The following is a 13,050-nucleotide window of genomic DNA, read 5'->3' on the forward strand; positions in this document are numbered from 1 at the left end:
GTTTTTTCATGCTTGAATGTATATAGAATTACTCAGGGGGAGCTAGTTAAATGGGCACATTTCCAGGTTCCTTCCCAGAGATTGTTATCCAATGCATATGAAGTTGGGCAGGGCCCCAAATTTTGCAATGGTAGCCTATATCCTGGTTAATATTAATGCATGTCAGTAATGGACCTCACTTTGAGAAACACTGCATGGCACTAAAATTTAGCAATCACTCAAGTGGGAGGAAGAATTTTTTTTAAGTAAACCTGAGCTCAATAGATTTTTGACTACAGGAATTTTCAGAGCCTTTACTAAGCTAATATCCACTACCAATATCCTAGTAGGGATAGGATGCCTAATTTCTCAAACTTATTTCACCAGGAAAGACTTTTTTTCCTCCCCCAAGGAACATCTTTGCATTAGGTTTCTGTGGGACATACTTAGCATTGCCAGTTTATTTGAGAATTACTGTCTTCCTGTTTTCTGTCTTATGTAACTGCTGGTTTGTTTGTTTTCTTTTTTTCTTCTTGGATACTCCAGTAATAAAATGTAAGAAGGATCAAGAACTTTTTCTTTAATTTGTTTCCATAAGTATACCATTTTCTAACCTATCCAAAAAGTGCAGCATGGTACCAATACCAATATATGGGAATCCCAATATAGACATTGTAGGAAGAATATATTTTAGATAAAAGGGGGACAGGGTGTTACATTTCTGGCTAAACCTTCTAGGGTGGTGGCAAAAGGGTTTGGAATCCGTCAGGCTGGAGATCCAAACTTGTTACTAGTTGCAGATCTATAAAAGGTTAATGTCTCTGAATCCTTGTTCCCTTACAGCAAACTGGAAATAATAATACTTATCACACTGTCAGGCCCTTTTGTGAAGATGAAATGAGACAGCATTTGTTAAACTTGGGTCTTAGTAAATAAATGTTCATTTACCCTTAACAAAGGTTTATCTCTCTGTAAATCATTTACTGGAAAGAGTTGGATACTCTGTAAAGGCTTTAGTGACTAAGCTTTCATTTCTGTTAGGTTTGGATCTCAAAAGAAAAATCAGATGAGAGGATATACTTGGGTTTTACATATGTAAGTCATTAGAATATGGGGATAGAACTCCTATCCCTTTTCTTATAATTATTATCATAATGCTTAAGTTGTTTAAAAATGTAAATAATGGAATTTTTAATAGTTTATATTTTACAGATAAGCTAGAAAAAGTTTGCTACACTAACAATGTAGATAAAATTAAAACTAAAATTCGTTCCCAAGTGAGAACAAATATTGATTATTTATGTATACACATAGGGTAATTTACTTTTTTAAAAATATTTTATTTATTTGACAGAGAGAGAGTACACAAGCAGAGGGAGGGACAGGCAGAGGCAGAGGGAGAGGGAGATGCAGCCTTCCCACTGAGCAGGGAGCTCCACCTGGAGCTTGACCTCAGCACCCACCGCATGCCCTCAGCCCACCCCCCCTCCACTCCCATCATTGGCTCAGGTCATGATACCAGGGTCCTAGAATGGAGTTCCCCATCAAGCTCTTGACAGGGAGCCTGCTTCTCCCTCGCCTCTCTTTCTGTGTCTCTCATGAATAAATAAAATCTTTTTTAAATAAATAAATAAATAAATAATAATAAATTCAACTTGCCAACATATAGTATAACATCCAGTTCTCATCAAGTACCCTCTTTGGTGTCTAATTGGCTTTATTAAACAACTTGTGAACTGGGCAACATCTCATCTAACAAGCAGAGGGACCTCTGAGGAGTAGTACAAAATGGAAGGTTTTTATAAGAAGGAGGGTGGACAAGAATATTATTAGTGAAAGAAAAGAAAGAAATGTTCCAGGCAAGGTCACTTTCCCTTAGGGGAAGGTCAGGGTGGGCATCGTATTAGGTGAATTCCCTCATCCTCCACTGAAGGATGCAGAAGGCCCATGGAACAGATTACTTTATTGGCACTGATCAGAAAATTCCTGACTGACTAGTTAAGACTACATTTCTGAGGAAGGTTGAAGCTGCAATTAGGTTAGGTGTTAAGCCCCAGTTTAGTGACTTGGCTTAAGTGACGCCATTTGGGGCTGTGGTTTTCTTTTTAAGAGTTGGAACACTGGAGTAGTCACTAGGCTACTTTTTTAGTGTTTTTTTTTTTTTTTTTTTTAAGATTTATTTATTTATTTGAGAGAGGGAAAGCACACAGGAGAGAAAGGTAGAGAGAAGCAGACTCCTTGCTGAGCAGGGAGCACCACAGGAGACTTGATCCAAGAACCCTGGGATCATGACCTGAGCCAAAGGCAGATGCTTAACCCACTGAGCCACCCAGGTGCCTCCTCTTTTTCTTTTATTTTTTTTTTTGTTTGGTTTTTGTTTTGTTTTGTTTTGTTTTAGTTCTTTTAACTTGAAAAAGTCAGCATACAAGTTACTATTAATGAGAGCATGTGGTCTCAAATAGGTTTTTTCTTATGTATAAATGTAGTAAACAGCCAGGTTTCAAATCTATTTACTTTTGGTTTATAAGTATACTGGACAATTCTAGTTAAAATATTCCTATCAACCTAAAACCCAGATTAAAATCAAAACTTATTTTCTGGGCCAGCCCGGGTGGCTCCGTGGTTAGCACCGCCTTTAGCCCAGGGCGTGATCGTGGAGTCCCGGGATCGAGTCCCACGTCGGGCCCCCTGCATGGAGCCTGCTTCTCCCTCTGCCTGTGTCTCTGCCTCTCTCTCTCTGTCTCTCATGAATAAATAAAATCTTAAAAAAACAAAACAAAACAAAACCTTGTTTTCTGTGTCTTACTGAAATTTCTCACCAGCCTGCACTTAGCCTCTAACGTAAAAGAGTAACCCCAATTCAAAAGAAAGTTGAGGGATCCCTGGGTGGCGCAGCGGTTTAGCGCCTGCCTTTGGCCCAGGGCGCGATCCTGGAGACTCAGGATCGAATCCCACGTCGGGCTCCCGGTGCATGGAGCCTGCTTCTCCCTCTGCCTGTGTCTCTGCCTCTCTCTCTCTCTCTCTCTCTGTGACTATCATAAATAAAAAAAAAAAAAGAAATTCAAAAGAAAGTTGAGAACAAGTGTGGTTAAAGTCTACCCTTAGTGGCTTGAGAGAGGGCAAGCCCTTGATAAACTGATAACAACTATAATGTAAATGTACCGCCCCAGCTGTGAGACGTAGTGAAAATGCCTAAAAGGATTTTCCCATTTTTCTGAAGAGTCAAGGGATTTCTGCTGTTAGTACTAGTTTAAATATTTCAGTGAGGTTTTCACACTTCTAAGAAAAATCTAGGCTTGAGATAGCTGAAAGAATCCCCATATACTCAAAAATGAGCACTCCCTTTTGAGTTCAAATTCATTTCCCTATTAGAGAGAAAGGCACAGCCACGGCAGCTGCGGTGGTTTCAGTTCTTGGGTGTTAATTTTCTGCTCTCAAGAGCAGCTCAAGGGCAGCGGGAGCAGTCCTGGAAGCAGTCGTGGCAACCAGGCCCGCTCAGCCGCCTCCTCCGGGGGCTGACTTAGCTTCTCCCTCTGCGCCCAGCAGACAATTAGAGCCTGGTTTCAAGTACTGACTGAAAAATTAACAGTCTCTAGAGTAATGAGGGAAATTATCCAGGCCACTTGGCCCGGGGATTGAGGATTGAGAGCCTGGAGTGCCTGGGCCTGCAGGGGTTTTTTTTTTGTTTTGTTTTGTTTTTTGCCTCTGCCAGAGGTATTCCACTGTTCATGCTCCGGGGCTTTCTTCATTCATGCTCAGAGGATGAACATGATTATAAGACCCTTCCCCCAGAACAAATCAATATACATGTATTTTCCTGCTTTTCCCAAGGCCTATTTCATAGCTAAGAGGTCTGGGTTCTTTGGGAGTATAGAAAGAAATTATTATCTAAGACCACTTTCTAAACTGTCCACAGATGATATGTGTTATATGATGCAGGGGAAACCAGAGATTTAGAAAACTTGTGACTGGCTCAAAGATGCAGGGACTGGCTTTCTCCTTACCCTGTAGGGATGTTAAAAATAGCAGTGGAATTATAAAGAGGAATCTCAATCCTCCAGGAGAAAGAGGCTATACATAAATGCGGTGTGGTTTATACTTACAGAACAAGGCCAGACAGTGGGTCTTTCATTCTAGCAAAGTGTCATCCAGCTGCTTCCCTAACACAGAATGCACAGTTGGAAGGGGAGAAGATAGGACCAGCAAGAAAAAAAAGAGAAAAATAGGGCAGGAGAGGAAGAAGAACTAAAGAAACAGTTCTAATTTTTCTTTGAGGTTTAAAAAAAAAACAAAAAACAAAAAACACCTAACAGGTAAAGAAACACGAAGATATAACGAAGTTTTGCCCTGCTCTCCTTCTATTTTAAGTTAGTCAGTGATTCAGGGGTTCCTTCCACAGATATCTCTATTCTCATACACCTGTGTTTAGTTTTGTTAAGATTTTATTTGAAAGAGAGAGAGTACACATGCATGTGCATGGGGTGGGGAGCAGAGGGAGAGGGACAAGCAGACTCAATGCTGAGCATGGAGCCCCCCCATACTGGGCTTGATCTCACAACCCTAAGATCATGCCCTCAGCAGAAACCAAGAGTCAGGCACTTAACCAACTGAGCTACCCAGGTATCCTGTCATACACGGGTGTTTAAATTTACTGACTCAAAATTGGCAAACCTAAAAGTAGAAAGTAGGGAAAAAAGAAAGAAAATCCCCTATCCACAGCCCTATTAACTGGAGACAACCAATGTTAACATTTTAGTGTATCACTCTCTGGGACTTTTATCCTAGAGAGGAAAAAGAGACCGGAAAGAGGGGGGAAAAAATGAAGGCAGATGAAAGGGGAAGGAGAGATGGAAAACATTTAAATCATGGATGGCATTAGTAAGTGTTGAAAGCTTCTTGCCTATCTAAGAAGGCCAAATACATTCATCTATCCCAGCAGCCAACTGAAACAGTGGGAGGTAGAAGCTAAGGAACTGTGTCGGTTTGCATTTAAGAGTGATCTGTAATTCCTAACTCCTGTGACTGATATTTGCATTTCTAAACTGGAAACTCTTGCTTCCCTAACAACCTGGAGTTCAAGGCTGCCCACAAAATTCCACCAAAGTGAAGTGATCGATGGTGAGAGTTCTTGGCAAAAGAGGAGGGAAAGTACGAGTTTACAAGTGTGGATGGAACATTGAAAAATACCAACTGTTTTTTCATGCTTGAATGTATATAGAATTACTCAGGGGGAGCTAGTTAAATGGGCACATTTCCAGGTTCCTTCCCAGAGATTGTTATCCAATGCATATGAAGTTGGGCAGGGCCCCAAATTTTGCAATGGTAGCCTATATCCTGGTTAATATTAATGCATGTCAGTAATGGACCTCACTTTGAGAAACACTGCATGGCACTAAAATTTAGCAATCACTCAAGTGGGAGGAAGAATTTTTTTTAAGTAAACCTGAGCTCAATAGATTTTTGACTACAGGAATTTTCAGAGCCTTTACTAAGCTAATATCCACTACCAATATCCTAGTAGGGATAGGATGCCTAATTTCTCAAACTTATTTCACCAGGAAAGACTTTTTTTCCTCCCCCAAGGAACATCTTTGCATTAGGTTTCTGTGGGACATACTTAGCATTGCCAGTTTATTTGAGAATTACTGTCTTCCTGTTTTCTGTCTTATGTAACTGCTGGTTTGTTTGTTTTCTTTTTTTCTTCTTGGATACTCCAGTAATAAAATGTAAGAAGGATCAAGAACTTTTTCTTTAATTTGTTTCCATAAGTATACCATTTTCTAACCTATCCAAAAAGTGCAGCATGGTACCAATACCAATATATGGGAATCCCAATATAGACATTGTAGGAAGAATATATTTTAGATAAAAGGGGGACAGGGTGTTACATTTCTGGCTAAACCTTCTAGGGTGGTGGCAAAAGGGTTTGGAATCCGTCAGGCTGGAGATCCAAACTTGTTACTAGTTGCAGATCTATAAAAGGTTAATGTCTCTGAATCCTTGTTCCCTTACAGCAAACTGGAAATAATAATACTTATCACACTGTCAGGCCCTTTTGTGAAGATGAAATGAGACAGCATTTGTTAAACTTGGGTCTTAGTAAATAAATGTTCATTTACCCTTAACAAAGGTTTATCTCTCTGTAAATCATTTACTGGAAAGAGTTGGATACTCTGTAAAGGCTTTAGTGACTAAGCTTTCATTTCTGTTAGGTTTGGATCTCAAAAGAAAAATCAGATGAGAGGATATACTTGGGTTTTACATATGTAAGTCATTAGAATATGGGGATAGAACTCCTATCCCTTTTCTTATAATTATTATCATAATGCTTAAGTTGTTTAAAAATGTAAATAATGGAATTTTTAATAGTTTATATTTTACAGATAAGCTAGAAAAAGTTTGCTACACTAACAATGTAGATAAAATTAAAACTAAAATTCATTCCCAAGTGAGAACAAATATTGATTATTTATGTATACACATAGGGTAATTTACTTTTTTAAAAATATTTTATTTATTTGACAGAGAGAGAGTACACAAGCAGAGGGAGGGACAGGCAGAGGCAGAGGGAGAGGGAGATGCAGCCTTCCCACTGAGCAGGGAGCTCCACCTGGAGCTTGACCTCAGCACCCACCCCTGCCCTCCCCACCCCCCTCCACTCCCATCATGACCTGAGCCAAAGGCAGACACTTAACTGAGGCTTAAACAACTGAGCCACCCAGGCACCCCAGGTGGTTTACTTCGGGGGTATTTTCCAGGTGTTTTTACTTCTAATGATACAAGGCTTACTAAAACTATTGTTGGGGCTCCTGGGTGGCTCAGTTGGTTGAGCCTCTGCTTTTGGCTCAGGTCATGATCTCATGGTCCTGGGATGGAGTCCCACATCGAGCTCCCTGCTTCTCTCTCTGACTCTACCCCTGGTTCATGCTTTCTCTCTCAAATAAATAAATAAAATATTAAAAAAAAAAAACAATATTGTTGAGGAAGGGGGTTGCACCTCCCCCACAAAACAAAGTGAGGAGATGTCATTAAAATATTTTTTAATTGCATTTTGGAATAATTTACAGAAAATTTGTCAAGATAGCTCAGAGTTTCCATATACTCTCACTCAGTAGAAGGCTCATTTTAAAAAATAACCTAAGTACAGGGGCACCTAGCTGGCTCAGTCAGAAGAGCATGTGACTCTTGATCTCAGGGTCATGAGCTCAAGCCTCACATTAGGAGTAGAGATTACTAAAATAAATAAACTTAAAAGAAAAATAACCTAAGTACTTCATTACACATGAATATAAATCACAACATTGTAGTAACATAATCTTGATGAGTGTTGTTTTGCTGGTCACCCTACACTGGGTTCTCTTACTCTTTGCTCTATACCTAAGTTATTATTTTCTTTTTTTTTCTTTTTTTTTTTAAACATTTTTTTTAATCTTTATTTATTTATGATAGTCACAGAGAGAGAGAAAGAGGCAGAGACATAGGCAGAGGGAGAAGCAGGCTCCATGCACCGGGAGCCCGACGTGGGATTCAATCCCGGGTCTCCAGGATCGCGCCCTGGGCCAAAGGCAGGTGCCAAACTGCTGCGCCACCCAGGGATCCCTATTTTCTAACCTCACTATTTCTCTGGACAAACGTCTTCAGGGGATGGTCATCCTCTGTACCCTTCATTCTAGCTCCTAGAAGTTTGGGTATGTAGCATAGTACTAAGCAAGCTGGTTGAATACTTTGATGGCAGCTTGGCCTTGACCTATAGATGACACTATCAGTACTGACCAGCATGGACCTCAATGGAAGAGCCAACACTTAAAAAAAATCTAAGCAGGAGACATTCTGGTTTCTTTCCATTCTTCCATAAACAAAACTTAGAGGCCTTTTGTCATGTCTTCTGGGAACTGATTTATATGATCTTTGCAAACATGACAGACATCAAATCACGTGTCTACCTGCCTTCACAGATTCCAGCACTGTAGCCTTATTTTAAAATTGTAATTAAATTTAGATTAAAACATTTTAATCTAAGTTTATTTAAATTTATTTGTATTTATTTATTGAAATAATTTCTACACCTAAGATAGGGCTTAAACTCAGAACCCTGAGACCAAGAGTCGCATACTCTTCCAACTGAGCCAGTCAGCCAGGCAGCACTAGATAAAATGCTTTTAATTTTAATGTAAATATGTTTAGCTGTACATAGAATACATTCTTGTAGGTCAGGTTGCCTGGTATGAACTTCTTATATTAGAATGACCTTTTTTGCCTGAACTCATTATTCTCACTGAAACAAATCTAGCAATAGCCATTGTTCATAGATCGTTGAATGAGGAAATAAATAAGTTATTTTTCCCATGTTAACTCTTTATTTCCTTAATGTAGGAGATTGGGCTAGATAATCTGAATGGTGAAGGGGGAAAAGAATTTGCTTTGGAGTCAAGCAGTCACTTGTGAGTTGCCACTTTGAGTAATTCTTAAATTTCTCTCTTTTTTTTTTTTAATGTGTTCTCTGTGTCCTCACCTGTGAAATGGTTACAATATCTCATTTAATAGTTGCAAGTGACAGGGTTCAAAACATAGTAGCCCAAAACATGGCACCTTAGCATATTGAATATTTCAAATTGAAGAAGTTCCAGAAACAGCAGGTATAAGAAGGACTTTCTGACCAACCCTTTCTTCCCTGAAGCAGGTCACAAGACCCTCTAGTGAGAGGCACCCTCTCTGAACTTGAAGGAAAGGAATATCTTTATCTTCAAAGGCAGAGGAATGTGGAGAGGAATCTGAATGAACAGGCCTTGCTATGGTTTACCTTTAGCTCACACTCTTTTGTCCTATGACCATTTTTCCACAACTTTCCACTCTTCATCAGATCTAGTATGAAAATGCTTCGATTTCACTGTTTCTTCAGGTCTTTCTTTTTTATTTCCTTATGAGGGCTCCTGTGTCCCCCACAAATTAAGTTACATAAATCTGCCTACTTTCCTCCTATTGATCTGCCTTTTGTCAGTTCAATTTACTGGGCTCAAGCCTGAGAACCTAGGAGGGTAGTAGGAAAAAGAAATTAACCCCCTTCTACTTTAGGACCAAATGATATGATATATAATGCAGTTACTTGGCATATGGGAGTTCTCAATGAATTAATAATGAATTCATTACTGTTTCTTGTCCATTCATCTTATCTTTCCCGCTGAACTGTCAGCTCCCCAAAGGTACAGTTCTTTTCTGTCTCCACTGAGCCTAGGAAAGCACTCAACAGGGAGTGAACTTCAATGGACTATATGCTTGTATTCTCATTCTCCAAATTACCAGCTGGTTTGAATTTTAATGAAAGCCACTCATGAGATGATATTGACTCACCAAACAGTTGCAACATAAACTATACAAATTGAGTAATGTTTCAGATTAAACACACACACACACACACCAACAAAAACCCTACCTATTTAAAAAGATTATTACAAAACTATCTTCCCTATACTGGAATAGTTCAATACTGATGAAAATAATTAAAAAAAATTTTTTTTTTTATTTATTATTTATGATGGTCAACACAGAGAGAGAGAGAGGGGCAGAGACATAGGCAGAGGGAGAAGCAGGTTCCATGCACCGGGAGCCTGATGTGGGACTCGATCCCGGGCCTCCAGGATCGTGCCCTGGGCCAAAGGCAAGCGCCAAACTGCTGCGCCACCCAGGGATCCCAATACTGATGAAAATAAAGTTAAAAAGTGTTTAAGTGGGTCAAAGTGTGGATGAATTTGGAGGGTACAGAGGATGAGATCACGCCGAATGTCTGACCAGCAGTGTGAGTAACTTCCAAAAGAGCTATTGGAAAAGTGTAATTAGTAAGGCTGTTCATTAAAGTACAGTGTATAGCTCTTTCTTAAAGAACAAAAACTTGAGTAAGATCCTGCTTTTTGATCAGTACTTTCACTGTTGAAACATGAGTGGGACTTAACATCCTAAAGAAATGTTAAGATGTTTCATCAGTTGTGAAACTCAGTGGGTCTAAATTAACTATACAGATGTCAATGCCAAACAATGTATTAATAAAGAGCAGAGGTAGGGAAACTCTTGGGGCCCTCAGGCCATATCTGACTGCCTGTTTCATTGGGCCTAAGAGATAAGAAAGATTTTAACATTTTTTTTTTTTAGATTTTATTTATTTATTTTAAAGATTTTATTTATTTACTCATGAGAGACACACACACACACACAGAGAGGCAGAGACACAGGCAGAGGGAGAAGCAGGCTCCATGCAGGAAGCCTGACATGGGACTCGATCCCGGGTCTCTAGGATCACGCCCTGGGCTGAAGACGGCAATAAACCACTGAGCCATCCGGGCTGCCCAAGATTTTATTTATTTGAGAGAGAGAGAAAGAGAGAGAGCGCGTGCACATGTGCAAGCATGGGTGAGAGGGAGAGAGAATCTGAAGCAGACTCTGCACTGAGCACAGAGCTCAAGGTGGGGCTTGATCCCACCAACTGCAAGATCAAAACCTGAGCTGAAACCAAGAGTCGGACATTTAACCCACTGAACCACCCAGGTGCCCCAGATTTAACATTTTGAAGTAGTTTAAAATGAATCAAAAGAAGAATAACTTTTTATGACATGAAAATTATATGAAATTTTACTTTCAGTGCCCTTAAGTAAACCCCTATTGGGACATGGCCATGCTCATCATTTAGGTATTGTCCTTGGCTGCTAGGGAACTACAGTGGCATGGTTGTGAGGTTATAATAGAGGCCACATGGCCAGAAGAGCCAAAAATACCCTTTGCCAAGTCTTGGTAGAGGTTACAAAAGAGGCTTAAACTGAGCTCAATAAATGCTTTAAGTAAAATATATGATTCTTTTTTTGTATGTGTGAATAAAGTGATAGAAGTATATTAAGCAAAGATACAGAGAAATCTCTCAGAAGTGAGAGGGGTCCCAAATATATATACAGGGTTGCCCAAAATATATTATTCTTAATATATTTGTTGTTAATATAATTGAATTTCATTAAATAAAATAAGATTCTGCTTTTTTCCATGTGGCACCAAAGACGAGAAGGGCCTGTGGCTCATCCCTGGGCTCGTGGAGGTGTAATGGGGCCTGTGAGTTTCGAAGATGTATGAAAGTTGTCATGATAAAAGTTCCAAAAACTTCTCACAGAGGAAGGCTGTGAAAAAATCGCTAGGAGCACAACTACATGGCACAAGCATATGGGTAACAGCAGATGAACGTTCAAGTCCTCAGCTGCTCTGGTTAAACATTCCTCATCACCTTACATGTGGCCTGCAACACGTTAGAAGGAAAATGAAGAACTGGTCAAGATGACATGAACAGAAGCAAATGATGAAAGTTAGTATTTTACTTGGCATTGATCACCTCACAATAAATTATATAGGGAAAAAAGGATTCTATATAATATGTTGTTTGTCGTTTTCATGTTATTTGATGTCTGAGAACAAACTTCCAATTCTTCTCACTCTCATACTACATTTCCTTCACTCTGACACTAGATGTAGAGGTTCTCTCAACGCCAGCTGAGTGTCCTACAATTCAATTCAGTTCAATTCAGACACTAACTACCTGGAGTTAGCATTAGATCCCACAAGTGCTCAGTCCCACAAGATGGCCCCCAACTTCAGAGGCCAACCAGCCAGAAGGGTTCCCATAACCACCTCCTTGTGTTTGATCATTTGTTAAAATGGTTCACAGAGGGGGCGCCTGGGTGGCTCAGTCAGTTAAGCGTCTGCCTTCGGTTCAGGTCATGACCTCAGGGTCCTGGGAATCGAGCCTCATGCTGGGCTCCCTGCTCACTGAGGAGTCTGCTTCTCCCTCTCCTCCTGCCCTTCCCCCCCCACTCATGTTCTTTCTCTCAAATAAATAATTTTTTTTTAAAAATGGCTCACAGAACTCAGAGAAACACTTAAGTCCACTGGTTTATTATAAAGGCTATGATAAAAAATACAGATGAACAGCCAATAGATTCATAGAGCAAGGTTTGGCAAAAGGGAGAGGAGCGTCCATATCCTCTCCAGGTGTGCCATCCTCCCAGCACTTCCAACTGTTCAGCAGTCCAGAAGCTCTCCAAACCTCTTACTTTTTGGATTTTTATGAAGGCTTCATCATGACAATCAATGATCATTAACTCAATCTCCAGCCTCTCTCCCCTTCCCAGGTGGGGGTGGGGCTGAAAGTACCGCCTACTAATCATGGTTTGGTTTTTCTGGTGACCAGACCCATCCTGGAGCTATCCAGGAGCCCAGCTATCTGTTGCCTCATTAGAACAGAAGACAGGGGACGCCTGGATGGCTCAGGGATGCCTGGGTGGCTCAGCAGTTGAGCATTTGCCTTCAGCTCAGGGCATTATCCTGGGGTCTGGGATTGAGTCTCATATCGGGCTCTTTGCAGGGAGCCTGCTTCTCCCTCTATGTCTCTCTCTTTCTTTCTCTCTCTCTCTCTCTCTGTCTCTCATGAATAAATAAGTAAAATCTTAAAAAAAGAACAGAAGACAGTCCTATCACCCAGGAAATCCCAAGAGATTTAGGAGCTGTGTCAGGAACCAGGATTGAAGACCAAGGGCCAACTGCAATATGTATGTCATGCACAGCCATTTTGCCAGTTCTGAGATCAGAATAAGGCTAGGTAAGTGTCAGATGTATCCCTAAGGATACGGCACATAAAAATGCTTTCCTGAACAGCTTTAAAACTTAAATTTTAAGAATCTAGTGTTTAAGGGTCACCTGGCTGGCTCAGTCAGAGAAGCATGGGAGTCTTGATCTCAGGGTTAGTGGAAAGATTCTGGGCTCTTATGTAGAGACTCTGATTGAAGACACACCTTAGCCCCTTATCAGCCATACTGCATTGTCATATAACTTTACCTCTCAGGGCTTTTTTGTCTCCCTTTGAAAAAGACAATGAATAAGTCATGGGGATAAAAGGCACAGCATAAAGAATGCAGTCAATGATATTGTAATAGCAATGTTTCAGGATAGATGGTAGTTACACTTGTGGTGACATAGCATAATGTGTAAACTTGTCAAATCACTAAGTTGTACACCTGGAACCAATGTAATATTACACGTCAACTA

The 13,050-nt window shown here is 40.2% G+C and overlaps 1 long non-coding RNA gene across 1 annotated transcript; it reads left to right on the forward strand.

The window, feature by feature from the left end:
* The first annotated feature begins 6,179 nt into the window (after positions 1–6,179).
* LOC121475733 lies at positions 6,180–11,328 on the forward strand. Its single transcript, XR_005983803.1, has 3 exons — positions 6,180–6,245; positions 8,353–8,420; positions 11,016–11,328. It is a non-coding gene; the product is annotated as an uncharacterized LOC121475733 (long non-coding RNA).
* Positions 11,329–13,050: the final 1,722 nt, after the last annotated feature.

This window comes from Vulpes lagopus, chromosome 1 (assembly GCF_018345385.1).
Source record: "Vulpes lagopus strain Blue_001 chromosome 1, ASM1834538v1, whole genome shotgun sequence".
NCBI classification, from domain to species: Eukaryota; Metazoa; Chordata; class Mammalia; order Carnivora; family Canidae; genus Vulpes; species Vulpes lagopus.